This window comes from Cricetulus griseus, chromosome 2 (assembly GCF_003668045.3).
Source record: "Cricetulus griseus strain 17A/GY chromosome 2, alternate assembly CriGri-PICRH-1.0, whole genome shotgun sequence".
NCBI classification, from domain to species: domain Eukaryota; kingdom Metazoa; phylum Chordata; class Mammalia; order Rodentia; family Cricetidae; genus Cricetulus; species Cricetulus griseus.
In genome coordinates this window covers 412261051-412281738 of record NC_048595.1, presented here as the reverse complement: position 1 = coordinate 412281738, position 20688 = coordinate 412261051, and the positions used below count along the sequence as shown (strand labels likewise).

The 20688-nt window shown below is 42.2% G+C and overlaps 1 long non-coding RNA gene across 1 annotated transcript; it reads right to left on the bottom strand.

The window, feature by feature from the left end:
• Positions 1-3340: 3340 nt before the first annotated feature.
• Positions 3341-20641, bottom strand: LOC118238424. The gene is made up of 3 exons (XR_004768674.1): positions 20547-20641; positions 16710-16886; positions 3341-4426 (listed from the first exon to the last, which is right to left on the bottom strand). It is a non-coding gene; the product is annotated as an uncharacterized LOC118238424 (long non-coding RNA).
• Between the last annotated feature and the right edge of the window lie 47 nt (positions 20642-20688).

Genomic DNA, 20688 nt, shown 5'->3' with positions numbered 1-20688 from the left:
TCCCCTGGGCTTCCTTCTGCTTTCATGCCATGTATGTGTGTGTGAATGGCTTTATATGTCTGTAAGGAATTCTAGTACCAACAGATGAGAAAAGCGCGCTGTTCGCCTTTCTGTGTGTGACTCATGTCTTTAATATGTTGATCACCAGTTGAATCCATTTAGGAAAACATTGGGGAAACATTTCAAGATATAGGCATAGGCAAGAACTTTTGTTTTGTTTTGTTTTTCAAGACAGGGTTTCTCTGTGTAAAGACCCTGAATGTTCTGGAACTCACTCTGTAGACCAGGCTTGCCTCAAACTCACAGAGATCCACCTCCCTCAGCCTCCCAAGTGCTGGAATTGCAGGCTTGCACCACCACAGCTGACTAGGCAAGAACTTTTTAAAAAGGATTCCAGCATCTTAGGAAGAATATTAGGAACTGACAAGTGGGATTGCATGACATTAAAAGGCTGCTGCACAAAGGAAAAAATTGAGTCACGAGATTGCCTATAGGATGAATGAAAATCTTTGCTAACTACATATCTCACAGAAAGTTAATATCTAGACGATATGAAAAAGTTTAAAACTGAACATCAATAAAAGCCAAAGGGACCAATTAATAACTAACAAAATGGATAGACAGTTCTCAGAGGATGAAGCCAGTGAAATGGCTCAGCGGGTAATGGTGCTTGCTGCCAGGCTAATGGACTGATTTTGATTGCCTGATGGAAGGAGAGAACCAACTCCACATGCAAGTATGTGCATATGTACTCTAAATCCTTGCACGATCCTGCCACAAGCTTCCCCCTCCCTTTCAAAAACAATGAAGCATAAATAGGCAATAAGTGTGCAGACAGTTCAACATCTTTAGCCTCAGGGAAAAAAGGAATTAAAACTGCATTAAGATTACATCTCACCCCAGTCAGAATGGCTATCATTAAAAAAAAAAAATCTTATGAAAATAAAATACTCTTATACATTGCTGGTAGTAATGCAGATTGATCCAAACTAAAAGTAGAATTTCCATTAGACCCAGCTATATTACTTCCGGGTTTTTACCCTAAGGACTCTAAGGTTTAGTGGCTAACTAACCCACATCTAGTTACCTACTTCAGTATCTGTTATAGTTTCCCTTTTTTTCCCCCATACTCCATTTTATTGCCAACTGACTAAGTTACAGCAGCAAATGACCTTTCAGGTATCATTTTTAAGAAGAGAAAAAGGGGAGGTCTGTGTTTGAATGGATGCCGTGGTAAAGGAAGTTGGGGATGAGGGAGAGGGGGAAGGAACAGGGAAAGGAGGAAGGGGTATTTGTCATGGAGGACAAAGGACCGCCTCTGGATAGAGGGGAGACAGACATGACACATGGGCAAATGGCAGTTTATAAAGGTAAAGAGGGAAACCCTGCATTAGGAGGAGGTGTTTAATTTTAATTGGGTATGATAATTAGGTGAGCCAACGGGAGCTTCTGATTGCTAGACCTTGGTAGTCAGTCTCAGGATGAGGAAGTGGCCAAATAAGGAACTAGACCTTGGTGGCTAACTTCAGAAATGTAATCTAATGGCTTTTAGCAAGGCAGAGGGAATGGGGAGAAGGGGAAAGCCTGCCAGAGCCACATGCTAACTAAGTTCCCTTCAGGCAATATATATGTAATCTGTGGGATCTGCTTATACTAAGCCCTGGGCTGATATGGCTAGGTACTGAATCTTGGGAATGCTCCCAGGTGCAATCCTGACCCCACACTGGACACCAGTGTCTAAAATAAAAAGCCTCTTCTTACTAAAATTCCTTTATGGTCATGGTGAATCTCTGACTAACCCCAGAGCCATAACACTTCTTGGGACAGTTAATTTTGATTGTCAGCTTGACTGGTTTTGGAATCACCTAGGAGACACATCTCTGGGCCTGTTTGTGGTGGTGTTTCCATAGAGATTTAACTGAGGAGGGAACACCCACCCTGAGTGTGGTTCGCACCCATACCCTAGACTGGAGTCCTAGACTGAATTAAAGGGGTAAAGAGGAATACAGTTGAGCCCAGCATTCATTTCTCTCTACTTTCCGATTTCAGTTGCAATGTGACCACTTACTACTTACTTCCACTGAAAGGCCAAACCTGGGCCATCCTAGAGAAAAGGGCCCAAAACAGCACTGTGAAAGAACCTGACCCCATGACCTGTACACCATCCACCCAAAAAGCTGACAGGCAGGAAGAGGAGATAACTACAAATGCCAGCCCCCAAAACCCAACAGGCAGGAAGGGGAGACAAATGGCCCTGACCCCAGAGCAACTAACCTGAAAAGTTGAGAAACACAACTTTTTTTGTGTGTTTTATGGGCACAAATGGTACAAGAGATAAACCCCTGGAAAGTCCCCAATCCCCTAACTCTGCAGCCAATCAGCTTCAAACCTGTACCCCTAACCCTATTCTGTGATACTCGCCTTTATAAATTCCTCACTTATGAAGGTCAGGGCCTTCTTCAGCTGCTGCATCAGTCTGTGGGACAAGATCCCTGTCGAGGCTTGAATTTAATAAAGAAACCCTGTACACTTGCATTCTGTGAGTCGGCTCCTTGGTGGTCTTTTTGGGTGTCTTGTGAACTGGGCATAACACTCACAACCACACTTTTTTCTTGCTATAACAGACTTGTATTATAGTTCCTTCCCAGATCAAAACAGTCCATCCTACAGGAAGTTCTTTAAACAGGAAGGCAAACAACTCAAGAAATAGTCTCAGGAAGTCCCTGAAACTGACCAGATTCACTAGCCCTCTCCTGGCCAGAGCAACCAACAAAAGTTGAGTGTCTCTCTCAGACAGAAGGAAGTTGAAATGCCAAGAAGATGAAGTGAAGGTGAATGCAGAGAGAATCTCTGAGGAGAAAAGCTGCAAAGACTCTAAGACCAGATCAGCTGCCTGCAAGAGTCAGAGAGAGACCAGCTGAACTGCCTGGATGAGGCTCAGAGCAACTGAGCTTGGAAAGGGCATGCTCCAACCTGTGGAGCAGCCTGCAGGCTGTGCAGTGAGCTCCAGATTCCCAGCTCTGTGACCTGTCATCCATGCTGTAAGGAACTCGGATAAGGAACCCCTTACCCATATCTCTGTAAGTAATCTCAGTAAAACTCATTGATTCACCAACTTGGATTTAGATGGTATTCAGACTTTGTTCTGTTGGGAGTTTCCTATCTGGGGTGAATCAAAATGTGTGTTATGTCCCCTTGCCCCAGGAAAGGTTTTGTCAAGCAAAAATGTGTTTTGGAGTATGAGACCACTAGGGAAAGACCCCCACCAGACAAAAGTTCAATTTAAAATATAAAGAACAAGTTTTTTTATTTATACCAATATTACAACAACAGCCCCCTTTGCAAATCTGAGAGCTGATACAAAAGGGGAAGGAGGGCTGGGTTTTTAAAGGTATAAAGTACAACTGTCTCAGTTTTTTTGAGAAAGAGCTCAATTTTCTGCTATGTGAGGCATTATCATGTTTTTTGTTTGTTTTTCCAGAGCAAACAATGGGTAAGCAAGATTACAGAAGCAGAATGAATATCGGATTAATATTTTAGAATAACAATTACATAATAAGGGGAAAAGAGAATAATTTTGGGAGATGAGCCAGTGGCTCTGAGATCAGTTTTCACTTTAAGAATGCTGTCAAAGCCGGGCGTTGGTGGCACACGCCTTTAATCCCAGCACTCGAGAGGCAGAGGTAGGTGGATTTCTGTGAGTTAGAGGCCAGCCTGGTCTCCAGAGCGAGTGCCAGGATAGGCTCCAAAGCTACACAGAGAAACCCTGCCTTGAAAAACCAAAAAAAAAAAAAAAATTGCTGTCAAGACTCAAGCTAACAGGGCTGACCTTAGGGTCATGTTCTAAACATCCTGTGGTTAACAATCCTTAGGCTAAGAAGTAGGTCCTTTCCATTCCATTTCTAGGTTTTTCTTTTTAACACAGTAACTTAGTTTGAAATGGAGCTAGTTGTAAACCATTGCAACTATATCCCCAAATAAACCTCCTTCCTAAAGTTGCTTTCATTAGGTATTTGTCACAGCAATGGGGAAAATAACTAGTATATTTAGCAACAGACTTTGCCTTGTAGCTGCAATGTTAAAATTTAAAATAATAAGAAAAGGAGATAGAAGCCAGAGGTATCATAAATGTCAAAAACAGGGCAGTGGTCCAAATACCTCTTTCTTTTAATGGGTTGCTTGTTTTTTAGGGCAAATAAGAGGGTATAAGAGCTTTGTTTCAAAACCTTTTGAAAATGTAAATGCTTATCAGACACCCCTAGAAACCTAAAATTATGATAGATTGAGGTAAACTTCACCCATTCTTGGTTAGGTTTTCATTGTTTGCCTTTGGAACAATAGGTGGGAGCCCTGGCTTAAGCTCCTGGAGATATGGTTAGTTGTAGCTCAGTCTTTAGTTGTCTGTCCCTTGTTGTAAATGTTTCGTCTGTAAAATAAATGAATTACATGTTATCTTTGTGAAATGGCAGTATTGTAGCCCATGATGTTTTTATGTGAGGCACATTTTTGTTAATTAAATTAATTAACAGAGTTCATAGTTTAATTGTGACACTCCCTGAAGTAGACATTGGCTTTGTTCTTCTCCTTGTTTTCCTTTATTCCTTCAGTAATTAATTGTCTGGTTTTCTATACCCATGACTGAATTCCAGGCAATTAAATTTTGCTTGTCTTGAGACACATACCCACACACCCAAGGAAGGAAGCTGGGAGAGATGAAAGAAGAGCAGGTTTGCTACTTTTAAAGGAATCCTCTTTAACAAACCAGCATGACCGAAATAAAAATCATGTAAGAAAAATGATCTCTGGGCAGGATTCAAGCAGAGGACACTGCAAATCAATAAACCAATAAACAAAGCAGAAACAGTGTACTTATTTCATTTAGCCACCTGATCCTGTTTGTACTAGTCTGGGAGGTGGAACTGCACCATTAAAAACTACTGTCGGCTGACAGAAGCAAAAGAGTATAGTAGGTGGTATAAAGCATTTGTGGAGATGACAAAAAGGGAGCTTTGGCAAAGGGGCAAGGCTCACCACAGCCAGATTCCCTGAGTTAGTTTTTTTTTTTTCCCATTGCTGCAGTAAATACTGCAGAAGCAGGGTAAGGAAGGGGCTTTGGCTCACAGTTTGGAGGTACAGGCCTTCACGGTGGGGAAGTCATGATGGAAAAAACTTACAGCAAGTTGTTTCATTGCACCCACAGTCAGGAAGCCTAGAGAGGGCTCAGCTCAAGCTTCATTTTCTTCTTTTTATTCAATGCCGGGCTTGGCAACCCATGAATGGTGCCTCCCACATTTAGGGTGGTTCTTCCTGCCTCGATTAACTCAGTCTATGAACTCTCTCACAGGTAGAGCCAGAGATAGTCTCACAGGCGATTTCACAGCATTTCAAATTGACAATATTAACCATCACACAAGTAATCCTTGCCAACTTGACACTCAAACCTATCACTTTTAAGTCATAGCTTTCCACCCCCTTCTCCCTATAGACTCAGGGACAGCTCACAATTCAAAATGCATTGAATTCAACTTCAGAGTCCCCACAGTCTTTAACAGTTTTCATCACTATTCAAAAGTCTAAGTGCAGAGTGGTTTCTGAGATGGGCAATCTATTAACTGTGAGCCTGTATAACATCAATAAGCAAAGTACAGAGTAAGCATTCTCATTCCAGAAGGGAGGAGTGGGGGTATAACAAGGAAAGACAGAGCCAAAGTAAGACTGGCAAACATCATGCTTGTAGTTCCATATTGGGCATCCGAAGATTGTGACAGAGTCTCCTGTGCTCCTGAGATTGCGGAGAGCCTGGCCCCTTTACCTCTCTTTGGTCTGGCTCCATTCTGTGCTTGTACTCTCTTTGGTAGATGTCCCATGGTCTTGGTATCCTAGCTTCATGCAGTATCTCCTTGGGGCTCCATTGCAAGGAATTTGATCCTGCCATATATGCCAGGCCTGGCCTCAGTGGTCTTCTGGAATATTGGCATAAGACTTTTTGACCCACTTATTCTTGCGTCTCCTCTACCCATAAAACCAGTTCCATGTGGGTGACACTGCCAACTTGTTCTTCTGGCTCCAGGTGTAGCTTGACCCTTCTGGATAACAGCTGCATCAACCTTCCAATGTGCCTTCCAGCTTGATTCTAGATAAATGCTTCCCTATAAGATTGTTTTATGAGCAGAGACCACATTAAATGGCAATTCTCAGATTAGGATTCCTCCGTTGCTTTTCTCCCTCCGTGTGTGTGTGTGTGTGTGTGTGTGTGTGGTGCTACTTGCATGTATGTCTTGGTAGTTGCATGTGTGTGGGTGCATGTGTGTGCGGGTACATGTAGAGGCCTGAGATTGATATCAGGAATCTTCCTCAATTGCTATTCTACTTTATTCATTGGGGCAGGTGTCTCAATCAAACCCAGAGCTTGCAACACAGGTAGGGGTGGTATCTGTTTTGTTGTATGTTTTCCTTTAGGGAACCTAGAGAGACACTGTAGCCCCGCCTTGTAGTAGCCAGACAGGTGTGCCAGGACACACCCGTGAGGGCGTGGTCAGCAGCGGTCTAAGGTGACGGGAACCATTCTTAAGGGACCAGGCACACGTGAATAGCCCCTTCTTTCTGGCCCCTCTCTCTGGCCTGGCTGCCTTGCTGCCCCTGGCATTCTCTGGCTTGCGTTTGGGCTGGTGTTTATCTGAATAACGAAATCTTAGCCTTACGGACTACGTACGGATCGTCTTTGAGCGCATGCGGCACGCAATAATCATCAGGGAACCCCTTGTCTCCACCTTCTGAGGCTAGAATTACATCTGGGCTGCCGTGCCCACTCATTATTTATATGGGTTCTGGGGATACCCTTGCTACATGGAAGAGCTGTAACCCTTGAGCCATCTCAACTTTAGTCTTTTTCCTTTCAAATTAATTTGGAATTTTCACAAGATGGAGCTTTTGACGGGTCGTATAGAGCAAAGGTTTCTCTTCAAAGGTGCTAAACCCTTTAACAAGCACCGCTGCTGCTTCAACCTAGCCTTATCTACAATTTCAAGTTCTCTCTCCTTCCCCTGTCAACTTTTCGTGTCATTCTGATCCAGCTGTTGTTCTTTCTCAGCTGTTGTTCTTTCTCACTGTGGACCCGGTAGGAGCAGTGAGCATAATTATGACACAGCCCAGTGTCAGATGACCACTGTCCACATTGGGTAATGTTACCTCCCTAACCTCCACCAGAATGACCCATTAAACTTTGCTCTCAGTATCCTAGCCCAGAGTTCTAAACACTTCAAAAGGCCCAAGAACCACCTAGTCATGTTTATCATAGCAACAGCCATAATTCTCAGTATGGATTTCTGCATTGGTTACTTTTCTCATGGCTGTGACCAGATACCTGACAAGAACCACCTTGTTCAGCTCACAGTTTCCTCGGGGTTTAGGGCACCATGCCATAGACATTATGGTAACAGCAGCTCAAGGTATCTGGTCACATTATGTCCACAGTCGGGAAGCAGAGAGCAATGACTGCTGGGGATCAGCTCACTTCCTCCTTCTTTATTGAGTCTGGGACCCACACCATGGAAAACACCACTTTTAGGGCAGATATTTCTACCTCAGTCAACCTAATCTAGAAACTCCTTTAATAAGCATTCCCAGAGCTTTGTCTCCTTGTTGATTCCAGATCCTGTCACACTGACAATCATGTGGTAGCATCTTGCTTGTACAAATAAAGCTTGTCTGAAGATCAGAGGATGGAGCTTGCCACTAGCTAACCTTCTAGGTCTGGAGGTCAGTACAGACAGAGATGAAGTGAGATGCCTGGGTGGAGACAGGAAGTGAGATGGCTGGGCAGAGAGAGGATATAAGTGAGAAGAAATAGGAACTCACTTTCTTTTCTACTGGGATGCTAATGAGGTAAAGATAAATGAGGTAAAGGTAGCTTTGGCTTGCTTCTTCTTCTCCCTGATCTCTCAGAATTTTCTTCTATATTATTTAGATCAATTAGAACTCCTAATCACTGTTAACCTCCACACTATGACAATGATGGTGAGCTTACACAGGCAACATTTGTACTAGATTGTAAGCGCCCACACTCATCTACTGGGCCAAGGTTACCTGGTATGGCTGTGAGGAATTAAACCAGGCTGGTTGGAGGGGCCACAGCAAGACTGAGGCTGTGACAACTTTTATGGAGAACAATCAGACTTTTTATACCTTTATCAGAAACAGAATACAATGGCAATTGCCAGGGTCGATACAGTTGTAGTTTCCAGGATACAATGATATTTGAAAACTTTACAGGGTATACACAACTAACGTCTAAGATCAATTGTCCTGTCAAGCTTCCATGCTTCCTTAACTTCCAAGGTGGGGCACACAAAGAAACACAAAGTGGCCTGAACACTTCACTGCTGGAGGGAGTGCAACATTCTCAGGAACTGAAAGGCACACAAGTGTTCCAGGAGCTATGGACTCTGACCTGAAAAACCCATGGTGCATTCCTCTCAATGTACCTAGGCCAGGCCAACTCCCTATACTATTAGATGCTACCTTTCAGACCACCAGTGCTGTCTGTGAGAAAATTGGGTGTGGCTTTGTGTCACTAGTTCCTGTGTTAGACCTGAGCGGGATATGTGTGGCTAGGCAAGCCTGAATCATATGAGTCCTAGCTACAAGGCAGTCTTGAAAACCCTGTCCACTTACTTTGGTCTTTTAAATGAGAGGACATTTCTCCTTCTTACTTAGACTCATAGGACAGTGATTTACCCAAGCTTAGAAAGGACATTTTGAGCTGGCCAACCGCTCCCCCAAATTACAAAGCTTTATATCATTGTTTTGTGCCACTTTACAACAGTAATTGTTTTTATTTTCTTTAATAGAAGACTTCCTGCTGTGCCTGGTAAGTGGTAAGTAATTACAGCAGCAGATAATGTTTGTCAAGTGCTCACCATGTTGTGCATACTGTGCCAAGCCCTTTAAATTTTTTGTTAAAATTCTCACAGTGATCCTGTTTGATAGGCACTATTGTTTCCACTTTTATTTTTTCCTTTTATTGAAAATAGATTCTTATCTCACACAGTTTATTCTGGTTACCTTTTCCACTTCCTCTACTCCTCCCAGGTCCTTCCCATCTCCCCTCCCATTCAGATCTACCCCCTTTCTCTCTCTCATTAGAAAAGAACAGGGTTCTAAGAGACAATAATAAACTGTAACAAAAACAAAATGTGTACGATAAAACAAAAAACATTGGAGTTGGACAAGACAAACAAACAGAAGGAAAAGAGCCCAAAAGAAGGCACAAGAGTCAGAGACCCACTAGTTCCCATGCTCTGGAATCCCATAAAAGCACTAAACTGGAAACCATAATATATACACAGAAGACCTGGTACAGACCCATGCAGGCCCTGTGCATGCTGCTTCAGTCTCTGTGAGTTCATATGAGCTTTGATCATGTTGATTTGGAGGGCCTTGTTTTTCTTGGTGTTCTTTATCCCCTCTGGCTCTGACACTCTTTCTGCCTCATCTTTCATAGGGTTCTCTGAGCTCTGAGAGGGGGGATTTGATGGAAACATCCAGTTTAGGACTACGTGTTCCAAGGTCTCTCATTCTCTGAAATTGTCGGGCTGTGGATATGTATATTTGTTCCCATCAACTGCTGTGTTTTTGTTCCCTACAACTGCTGCAGGAGGAAGTGTCTGGAATGATGGCTGGGCACGGCACGGATCTATGAGTACAGCACAGGGTTCTCAGTCTCCCTAGAACTGCAACCCTTTAATCCAGTTCCTCATGTTGTTGTGACCTCCAACCATAGCATTATTTTGTTGCTATTTCATAACTGTAATTATGCTTCTGTTATGAATTATAATATAAATATTTTCTAGTTAGGATATTTGATATGTGACCCCCAAAGGGGTCTTGACCCACAGAATCACTGCCTGTAGCAGAATACCACTGGGAGTCATTTTATCATTACTTTTCTTTAAATACCAGTAGTATCTGGTTTTTACCCCAGGTCCCTGGGCTCTCTAGTCTCTGGTTCTTGGTCACCCAAGCAATGCCAGTATGGGCTCTATCTCATGGTGTAGGCTTTAAGAAAAATCAGTGTTGGTTGGTTACTCCCACATGCTTTGTGCCATCATTGCCCTAGCATCATATCTTACAGGCAGGACACCATTATAGAACAAAGGGTTTGCGGCTGGCTTGTTGTTTACATTTCTCTTTTGGTAGTGAAGACTTTATATAGATACTATCTTGACTTCTTCATGTTTTGTAAGTTGTATAGTGCCATCTTCACCAATGGGGCCTTGCTGACAATTTGAGGAGAGCAATCTATTGTTTTGGCAACAGCCTGGGTTGTTTGGGGATTCTCTTTGGCCAACAACTCAATTAGAGATAACCCAATCTCAGTACTGGAAGCTTCATTTAGTGACAAGAGATGGTCAATTGGGATTCTGTCTCCCCCCATTATTTGATGATTTCATTTACATCACCTTCATATATGTATATATTTTAGGAAGCTTCTATTGTATTATGTTTCATACTACCCTTCAATGTCCCTTAATTTTAGCTCTCCTTCCCCCTGTATTTCCTCCCTTAACCCCCTCTCTTCTCCCCTCCCCTCTAGATCTTCATATTCCAGTCCCTCCATAATTCATAACTATCTATTCCATTTCCCTTTCCTAATGAGATCTGTATTTTCTGGTTGCTTACTCTCTGTGTCTGGCCTCTGTGGTTCTATGGATTGTAGCATGGTTATTGTTGATTTAACAGTTAATATCCACATATAAGTAAATACATACCCTATTTGTCTTTGTGGGTGTGGCATCCTCACTCAGGATGATTTTTTCTAGTTCCATACATTTGCCTGCAAATTTTATGGTTTCATTTTTTTTTAACAGCTGCATTGTGTAAATGTGCCACATTTTCTTTATCCATTCTTCTGCTTTGGGACATCTAAGTTATTTCCAATTTCTGGCTATTATTAATAGAGCAGCAATGAACTTGGTTGAACAAGTGTCTCTGTGGTCAGATGAAGCATCCTTTGGGTATATGCCCAAGAGTGGAAAAGCTGGATCATGGGGTACATCCATTCCCAGATTCCTGAGCAATTGCCACACTGATTTCCATAGTAATAGCACAAGTTTGGACTCCCACCCTCAATGTAGAATCTTCTCCTTACTCCACATCCTCACCAGCATGAACTGTCACTTATTTTATTGATATCAGCTATTGTGACAAATGTAAGATAACTCTAAAAGAAGATTTGATATTTGGTTACCTGATAGCTAAGGATGTTGAACATTTCTTTAGTGTTCTCAGCCATTTGAGATTCTTCTGTTGAAAATTCTGGTTAGATTTGTACAACATTTTTAATTGGATTATTTGGTTGTTGGTATATAATTTCTTGAGTTCTTTATATATTGTGGAAATCAGCCCTCTATAGGATGTGAGGTTGGTGATGATCTTTTTTCATTCTGTAGGCTGCTGTTTTGTCCTACTGACAGTGTCCTTTGCCTTACAGAAGATTTTCAGTTTCATGAGGTTCCATTTATTAATTGTTGATCTTAGTGCCTGTGCTAATGGTATTCTGTTCAGAAAGTCTTTTCCTGTGCTGATGAGTTTAAGACTATTCCCCATTTTCTCTTCTATCATAGGTTCAGTGTCTCAAGTGTTGAGGTCTTTGATCCATTTGGAGCTGAGTTTTGTGCAAGGTAATAAGTAGAGATCTATATGGATTCTTCCACATGGTCATCCACTTTGACCAGCCCATCTTTGGTTGAAGATGCTGTCTTTTCCCCCCAATGTGTATTTTTGACTTCCTTATAAAAAAAATCAGGCATCCATAGGTGTGTGGATTTGTATCTGGGTCTTTAATTGATTCCATTGATAAATACGTCTGTTTGTGCCAATACCATGCTGTTTTTATTACTGTAGCTCTGTATTACAACTTGAAATTGGGGGTGGTGGTACCTTCAGCAGCTCTTTTATTTTCAGGATTGTTTTTAGCTATTCTGGGTTGTGTGTGTGTGTGTGTGTGTGTGTGTGTGTGTGTGTGTGTGTGTGTGTGTTTTCATATGAAGCTGAAAACTGTCCTTTCAAGATCTGTGAATAATTGTGTTGAAATTTTGATGGAGATTGCATTTAATCTATAAACTGCTTTTCTGTCCATTTTCACTGTGTTAATTCTATTGATCCATGACCATGGGAGATCTTTCCATGTTCTGATGTCTTTTCCAATGACTCAGAGGCTTTTTTTTTATAATACAAGTCTTACACTTGCTTGGTTAGAGTTTCCCGAAGATATTTTATATTATTTGAGGCTATTGTGAAAGGTGTTTCCCTGATTTCTTACTCAATCCACTTGTCATTTGTATACAGGAGGGCTACAGAGTTTGTAAGTTAATTTTTGTATCCAGATATTTACTAAAAGTGCTTATCAACCATGGAATTTTCCTGGTGGAAATTTTTGGGTCACTTATCTATCATCTGCAAGTAAAGGTACTTTGACGTCTTCCTTTCTAATTTATAACCCTTTGATCTCCTACAGTTGTCTTGTTGCTCTAGCTAAAATTCAAGTACTATATTGAATATGTATGAAGAGAGTGGACAGCCTTGTCTTCATCCTGATTTTAGTGGACTTTCTCTCCATTTAAGTTAATGTTGACTATAGGCTTGCTATAAATTGGCTTTATTTCCCTTATATCCCTAAACTCTCCAGGAATTTTTTCATGAAGGGTTATTGAATTTTGTCAAAGGCCTTTTCTGCACCAAATGAGATGATTGTGTTGTTTTTCTTTATATAGTGGATCATATTTATCAATTTATGTATGTTGAATCATCTCTGCATCTCTGGGATGAAGCCTACTTGATCATAGTGGATGACCTGTTAAATATGTTTTTAGATTTGGTTTACAGTAATTTATTGAGAAATTTTGTGGTCTGTAATTCTCTCTCTTTATTGGATCTTTATATGGTTTGGGTATCAGGGTTACTGTGGCTTCATAAAATCAGCTGGGAAGTGTTCCTTCTGCTTCTGTTTTGTGAAATAATTTGAAGAGTACTGGCATTGACTTTTCTTTGAAAGTCTGGTTGAATTCTTGCTAAAATGATCTGACCCTGGTCGTGGGAGACTGCTCTTGTGTTTGCTCTTAACAGATGTTAAGAATTACAATGCCCTCTTGATGGATTTTTCCTTTGACCAGTATGTAGTGTCCTTCTCTATCTCTTCTGAATTGTTTTGGATTGAAGTCTACATTGTCAGATATTTAAATGGCTATACCAGATTGCTTCTTAGGTCCATTTGCTTGGAATATTATCTTTCTATCCTTTTACCCCCAGGTAATGTCTGTCTTTGATGTCAAAGTGTGTGTGTATTTTTTTTAATGCAGCAGGAGGATGGATCCTGTTTTCTAATTCATCCTGTTAACCTGTGTCTTTTTATTGGGGAATTGAGACAATTGATGTTAAGAGATATCAATGACCAGTGATTTGATTGTTGTTCCTTGTTATTTTGTTTTGCTGTTGTTGTTTTTGGTGGTGTGTGTATTACCTCTCTTGATTTTTTCTGCTCTGGGGTTATTTATTGCTTGTGTTCTCTTGGGTGTAGCTAATCTCTTTAGGTTGTAGTTTTCCTTCTAGTACCTTCTATAGGGCTGAATTTATTTGCAGCTAGATACTACCTAAATTTGGTTTTATCATGAAATGTATTATTTCTATACTTATTGAAAGTTTTGCTGGGTATAGTAGTCTGTGCTGGCATCCATGGTCTCAGAGTCTATAGAACATCTGTTTGGGTCCTTCTGGCTTTTAGAGTCTCCATTGAGAAGTCAGGTGCGATTCTAGTAGGGTCTGTCTTTATATGTTACTTGGTCTTTCCCCTGCAGCTTTTAATATTCTTTCTTCATTGTGCAAGCTGTTTTGATTATTATGTACTAAGGGTACTTTTTTTCTGGTCCAGTCTATTTGGTGTTCTGTGTGTTTCTTGTACCTTGATTAGGGTTCTAGCTAGTTTTATGGAAACTTGACACAAAAAGAAGGGATCCTTAATTAAGAAGATGCCCCTCTGTAATATCCAGCTGTAGGGCATTTTCTTACTTAGTGATTGATAGGGAGAGCCCAATACATCTGAAAGCCAGAAGGGCCTGGACAGATGTCTTGCAGACTCCTAAGTAGTGGGTAGTGCTATTCATGGGCTGGTGGTCCTAGGTTCGGTAAGGAAACAGGCAGAACAAAGCCATGAATGCAAGCCAGTAAGCAGCCCCAGTTCATGGCTTCTGCATCAACTCCTGCCTCCAGGTTTCTGTCCTGTTTGAGTTCCTGTCCTGGCTCTCTTTAATGATGGACTACACTGTGGAAGAAACCCTTCCCTCTCTATCTTGATTTTTAATTATAGGGTTTCATCTCAATAATAGAAACCCTGACTAACACAATAGGCACCTTTTCCTTTAGGTTAGGGAAATTTTCTTCTGATTTTGTTGAAAATATCTTCTGGGCCTTTGACCTGGGTTTCCTCCTCTTCCTTATTCATATCCTTCTTAGATTTATTTCATCTTTTCATAGTGTCCAGATTTCATGGATGTTTTGTGCCAGTTTGTTCAACTTAACATTTTCTTTGACCTAGGTATCTGTTTCTTTTATTGTGTTTTCAGTGCCCGAGATTCTGTCTTCCAACTCTTGCATTCTGTTGGTGAAGTTTGCCTCCATGGTTCCTGTTCAAGTTCATAAGTTTTTCATTTCCAGATTTGCCTCAGTTTGGGTTTTGTTGATTGGTTGTATTTCCACTTTGAGGTCTGGAATGGTTTATTCATTTCCTTTCACTGTTCATTTGTTTTCATAGATTTCTTTCAGGGGTTGATATATTTTCTCTTTAAGGATCTCTATCATATTCATAAAGGGTATTCTAAGATCTTTTTCTTGTGCTTCAGCTATGTTGGAACACTCAGGACCTGCTGTGGTAGGATTGCTGGATTCTGGTGGAGACACATTGTCCTGGTTGTTATTGATTGTTTTTACACGGGTGTATAGGCCTCTGGGATTGGGAAGATTATAATAGTTCTGGCTGCTGATGTCTGGTATTTGTTGAGTGGGTGTTTTATTCCTTGGTTTCTGTTTTCTCTGTGGTTCTTGTAAGGGAGTGTGTGGTGACTGTGTGTTGCCCCGAGTCCTGATAGTTGTGGCCATTGCAGGGTTCAGGTAAAATGTGTTTCTGGGTGTTGGGAGCTGACATTTAGGAGTAGAGATGGGCTGGGGGGTGGGATTAGGGGGATCCACAGGAGGGAGGAAAGTGGGGTGTTTCACCAGGGTCTGTTTACTTCCCTGGGAATGGTGGTAGAGGGAGAGGAGAGGCCATAGCAGAAGGTCTGCTACAGAGCTCAGGGTGAGGCGAGGCTATTGGATCTGGAGGAGCAGGAGGAGAGGTGATGATTTGCAGTTAGCTTACCTGCTTCCCTGGTCAGAGTGGCCAGTGGGTTCCCAGGAAGTGCCTGCTGCAGGTGGGCCTGGGACAATGCAACAAGTGTGGGGAGGGAGATGAGGCCAGTGAATCCACTGAGGGGGCGGCAGGCATTCTGCTGCAGAGCTGGGAGTGAGACTGGGGATTGGATTTGGAGGAGCAGAGGGAGAGGTGAAGATCGGCAGTCAGTCTACCTGCTTCCCTGGCAGGAGTCTGCTTCCCTTCTACAGTTGAGGACATTGAGGCATAGAAAAGGGAAATATTGTCTGTAAGATTTAGTGAATGGCATGCTGGTATTTGAACCTAAACAATCTGGGTCATCTGTCCTTTGATTTTGAGGGATGGAACCCATCATTTGAATTTCTTCATGTTTCCTGCTTGCCAGCTTCTTTTTCCTTCTATACATGGAGTGTGGATTTTGCTGAGGTTAAAGATCAGAAATGTAGTTCATCTGTTAGTAGAGGAGAAGGCAGGAAAACAAATGAGCCATTCCTCCACATTGTGACGAGAAGACTCTGACTGAGATTGCATAAGGACCTGCAGAAATAACTTAGAAGCAAAGAAGAGCCGAAGAAGGGGAAGGCAGGCACATGGAAAGCACAGCTGCGGCAAAAGCTCTGAAATCAAGTTGGGATTCTTCAAGCTGACAGCCACAGCTTGTCTGTGGATGTGGTTATGAACTGCTGGGGTACCAAGGACGTGGACACACATGGTCATATGATGCAAAGCTGGAAGTCAGGCGATGCACATTGAGTGGCCAGTCTAGAATGATTGACTTTTTATAGAGGGGGAACTGTAAAGAAGTTTAATGGTGTTGTGAATGGGGAGATGGATCAGTTGAACTTTGTAAAAAAAAAAAAAAGATCCAGGAGCTTTGTAAGTGATAGATGGAAAGGGGTCACAAGACTTGTGGCGATTCAAGAATATTACAGTGATTTAGGCAAGATTCTGTGTTGCTGCCCTAGGTGTGTGTGGGGGGCGGGGGGGTGTGTTTGGAAGGGAAGTCTGTCTGGGAAGGAATAAGATAACCAGAGACTTAGCCCATTGTCTAGCCCTGGATGACTTTCAGTTGTAGCTTATCCACACACCCTAGCCCTGGATGACTTTCAGTTGTAGCTTATCCACACACCCTAGCCCTGGATGACTTTCAGTTGTGGCTTACCCACACACTCTAACCCAGATTCTTGATGATATTGAGAAGCTGGACTGTCACCTGCATTCCAACTTCCATCCACAGGTATGTGCACTAAGGTTTGAGTATTCCTGCTGGGCCTGGAGCAGCACCCACCTTTTAATTCCAGCATGCATAAGGCACAGGCAGACAGACCTCTGTGAGTTCAAGGCCAGCCTGGTCTACATATCAGCTTCCCAGTAAGAGCTGGCATGCACAGAGCCTTTCAGCACATCCCATCAGCACACGGGCCCCTCCATCTTCATATCCACCTTTATCACAAAGGAATAGCTGCTGTAGAAAAAAAAATGAATTCTTCTATTTGAGATCCTTTTGTGTGTCTACATGGAGTCCAGTGAGCACAGATAGAAAAATACGGAGCTGACAACAGGTGACAAAAAAGTCTCACTCCACCATGCATAGCGATCTTATAGAAGTTGTATGGCAGAGTCCCATTCCAACCAGGCCTTTACTTCACATTACACTAGCATCTCCTAAGATCACTTGTGCTGGGGAGGGAGTAAGAGCTGAAATCCCCTGCTAAAGACTATCAACTGCCATTCCCATAGTTTTGGCTACTACTGTACTGTCCTGTTCTAGTCACCATGGCAACTTGTCATGCTGGAGGAAAACACTATTGTACAACATACCCATTCCCTACCTCCCTCTTCTTTATAATTAATCAACCCTAGAGAGTCACGTTTAATGTTTCATGTCCTGTTTACTCTCAATCCCCTTTAATCTGGGCTTGTACCTTACCATAGTGTTTATCATGGGTCAGGCTGTAAATGTCCCCCAAACTCATGTGTTAAAGGTTTGGTTTCCAACCTGTAGCACTATTGGAGGCAGTGGAGCCTTAGGAAGCAGGGCCTTGTGGGAAGACATAAGGTCACTGGGGGACTCTCATGAAGGAGATATTGAGATGTTATGGCTTCCCTCAATCCATTCTCTGTTTCCCTGGTCCCAATGGAATTCTGACTAATGCAGACCTAAAAACATAATTGTCAAAGTTACCCAAACCTCCAGCGTTACCAAGTTTAATGGACCTTTGCTGCCTAGTGGCATTTGGTAACAGTGGCTTGATATCATGGCTCTTGTGACTCCTACCCTTTTGGTTTTCCTCCTCCTCTGACTGTTTCTTGTAAATCTGACCTCTAAGTGATGAAGTCGGTGTTCTATCTGTCCCTTCTGCAGGTGGCCATCTAGTTTCATGGCTTGTGCCTACCAAATGAATAACTTATCACAGACCCTCACTCCTGAGCTCTAGATACATTAATTCCTGTTTATCTCTCTACTTGGGTGTCTGTTAAACACCCTAATCCCACCCACGGGACAGCTTCTTATCTCTTCCCTCTAGTATGTGTGATTCTCCCCCATAATGCATCATCTTAGGAAATTTGCCATTATTCAGTTCAAGCTAACAACCCAATGTAATTCTATTTCCCTCTTTCTTTCCTTTCTGTCCTCTGTGTGGTAGTCATGAGTATGTCTCCAGCTGCCATATGTCTCTGGCTGCTATGCTCTGAAATCCATCCCTGTACTCAACACTGTAGTACTTCCTCCAGACTGCCCCCTGCTGGCAATTGAATGTAGCAGGGCACTAAGGCAAACTCATACTTTGGAGACTGGACTCTTGTGACTAAAAGGCTTTCTACTGGTTTTGTTGAAATATTCTTATTTGGTCTAATACTATAGCCCAGCTTGGCCTGTAACTTAGTATGTAGTTTAAGGCTGACTTATCAAACTTATGATAGTCTTTTTTTTTTTCCCCAGCCTCCTCCAATCTATGTTTACACTTGGGAGCTGCCATGTCCAGTTTGAAGCTTTCTTAGAATTGCCCAAGTACGGCCCTTCCTTTCCTGGCCTCTTCAGGGATCACATTTGCAGCCAGTTTAATTTCTCTCAGTTCCACTCGATGCCTCCCTATTCTCCCCTCCTTAGTACATCTCTTGCACACCTAATCTGATTCTGTTGTCTGATGCTTGCCCAGTGGAGCTGAACTAAGACAGCATGGTTGATTCACTAGTAGATTTCATGTCGTTTCTTTTTCCTAAGTACATTAAATGCATGAGCCATCCACTTTTCTCAGTAGCCATCACGAGTCCAGTAGAAGCTACTACTTTCCTCCTCTAGATTATTACAATGGTTGATTGCTTCATTTTACACCTTTCCACTTTATTCTCATTTCAGTACACACACACACACACACACACACACACACACACACACACACACTCTCTCTCTCTCTCTCTCTCTCTCTCTCTCTCTCTCTCAATGTTACTTCCCTGCTTAAACCTTGTTAATGGTTTCCCATTAAGTTCAAACTAAGATTTAAACTCCTACTATGGCCACAGATGTTTTAAATTGTGACTTCTATGATGGGTTCTGCTGTGCATGCCTGTAATCTCACCACTCAGCAGGAGGATAATGGACTCCAGGCTAGCCTGATCTACATAGCAAAATCTTCTTTCAAAAAAAGGAAAAGAAAGTTGGCTTCTAACTCTTCAACTTTGTCTCTCCCACAATTCCCTGTGTCCCAATACCCAACTAGTTTCAGATACACTGGTTCCTTTCTCTCTATACATTTCTAAATTCTTTCATGCCCTGATGACTTTCCCTGCAATCTCTTTTCCCTAAAGTGTAATTATTGAGTCTCTCCAGAAAGCGAACCCATTCTCATTTTTAGCTCTCAGCTTAAAGTTCCCCGTATCAGCAAGGGAATCTCCATTCAGGGTTTCATCTCAACCCAACATTGCCCTGATTCTGCTCTGAGGTAGCTATCCCTCAAAATAACATAAAATCTGTAATTATTTTGATTACTGCCTGTTTCTCCCACTTAAAAAGAAGGCAAATGATGGCCCATAGCAGCCATTTTGGTTTTCTACAGCCCATGACCTAAGAACAGATATTATATATTAGTGTTACAGAAAAACTTGAACATTTTGAAGAACATTTCATGATCTGTGCAATAGGAAATTTTAATTTCATTTTCTATATAAAGCTGGACTGCAATAGCATTCATTTTTTTTCATTGTCTATGTCTGCTTTCAAACCACATTAGCAGAGTTGATCAGGTATGCTTAAAGTGCTTAAAATACTTACGGATTTTTTTTTCTGACATGATTGGTGATGCAAACCTATGTATGTGTCTATGTGAACATGGTAAGAGAAGAATTAAGTGTTCGGGAAAGACTCACTTTGAATGTGGTGGCATCATACCATGGGCTGGGTTCCCTGGTAGAATTAAAGAGTAAAAGGAAAGCCAGCAGAGCAGCCTTTGTTTTCCCATCCCATGATGTGATCTCTTCTGCCCTACCATGTGGTCCCTGACACCTTTGAAACTCTGAGCCAAAATACGCACCCTCCTCCCTGTTGTTTCTGTCAGGTGTTGGTCATAGTGATGGAAAGTACTAGAATGTAAACTAGTGACACTGTCTTGACCAGTGCTCCATTCTCAGTGTCTGGTCCCTACCCTGTGAGAAATCACAGCAGCTTGAACAAACCTTCCCTGTCTCCCAGTAGCCTTACTTCTCACTGGTCTCTTTCCTAAGCAGAACTGAGGATCTCAGTCTGGACATGGTGGAGTGCCCGGCAAACACGGCTGTCCCATTCATCTCGAAACAACTTGTTCCTTGCCCAAAAGGGTGCAGTTGGAAGATGAAAGGACTTTGGTGTAATTTATCAACAAGAAATTAAATAGTTCTGCAAGGGACTTAACGCAGTTCTAGGTGTGCGAGAATGTTGAATGAATGGTTGTTTCCCCTCCTCTGTTTTCCTTCCTGTAACAAGAATAAAACTACCCTCTTATTCTGCTGTATGAAATTTCCAAAGAGCTAATAAAAAAATTTCTAAAAACCAACTACCACCTTTCACAGTTGCCACAGACTAAATTAAAGAATACTGTGTGGACAAGCTTTGTAAGCCACAGACTGCAAATGGATATTCCCAACTTACATATTTATGAATGGAGTAGCTTTTCCCCTGGGCGGGAAGAGATCCTTTTCTTTGACAGGAGGACCAAGGAAGGGTCCAGACTCGCGAGATAGTTCCGGAAGGCTCTTGGGGGCGTGGCCATCGCCGTCCGCGGGCGGGGCGT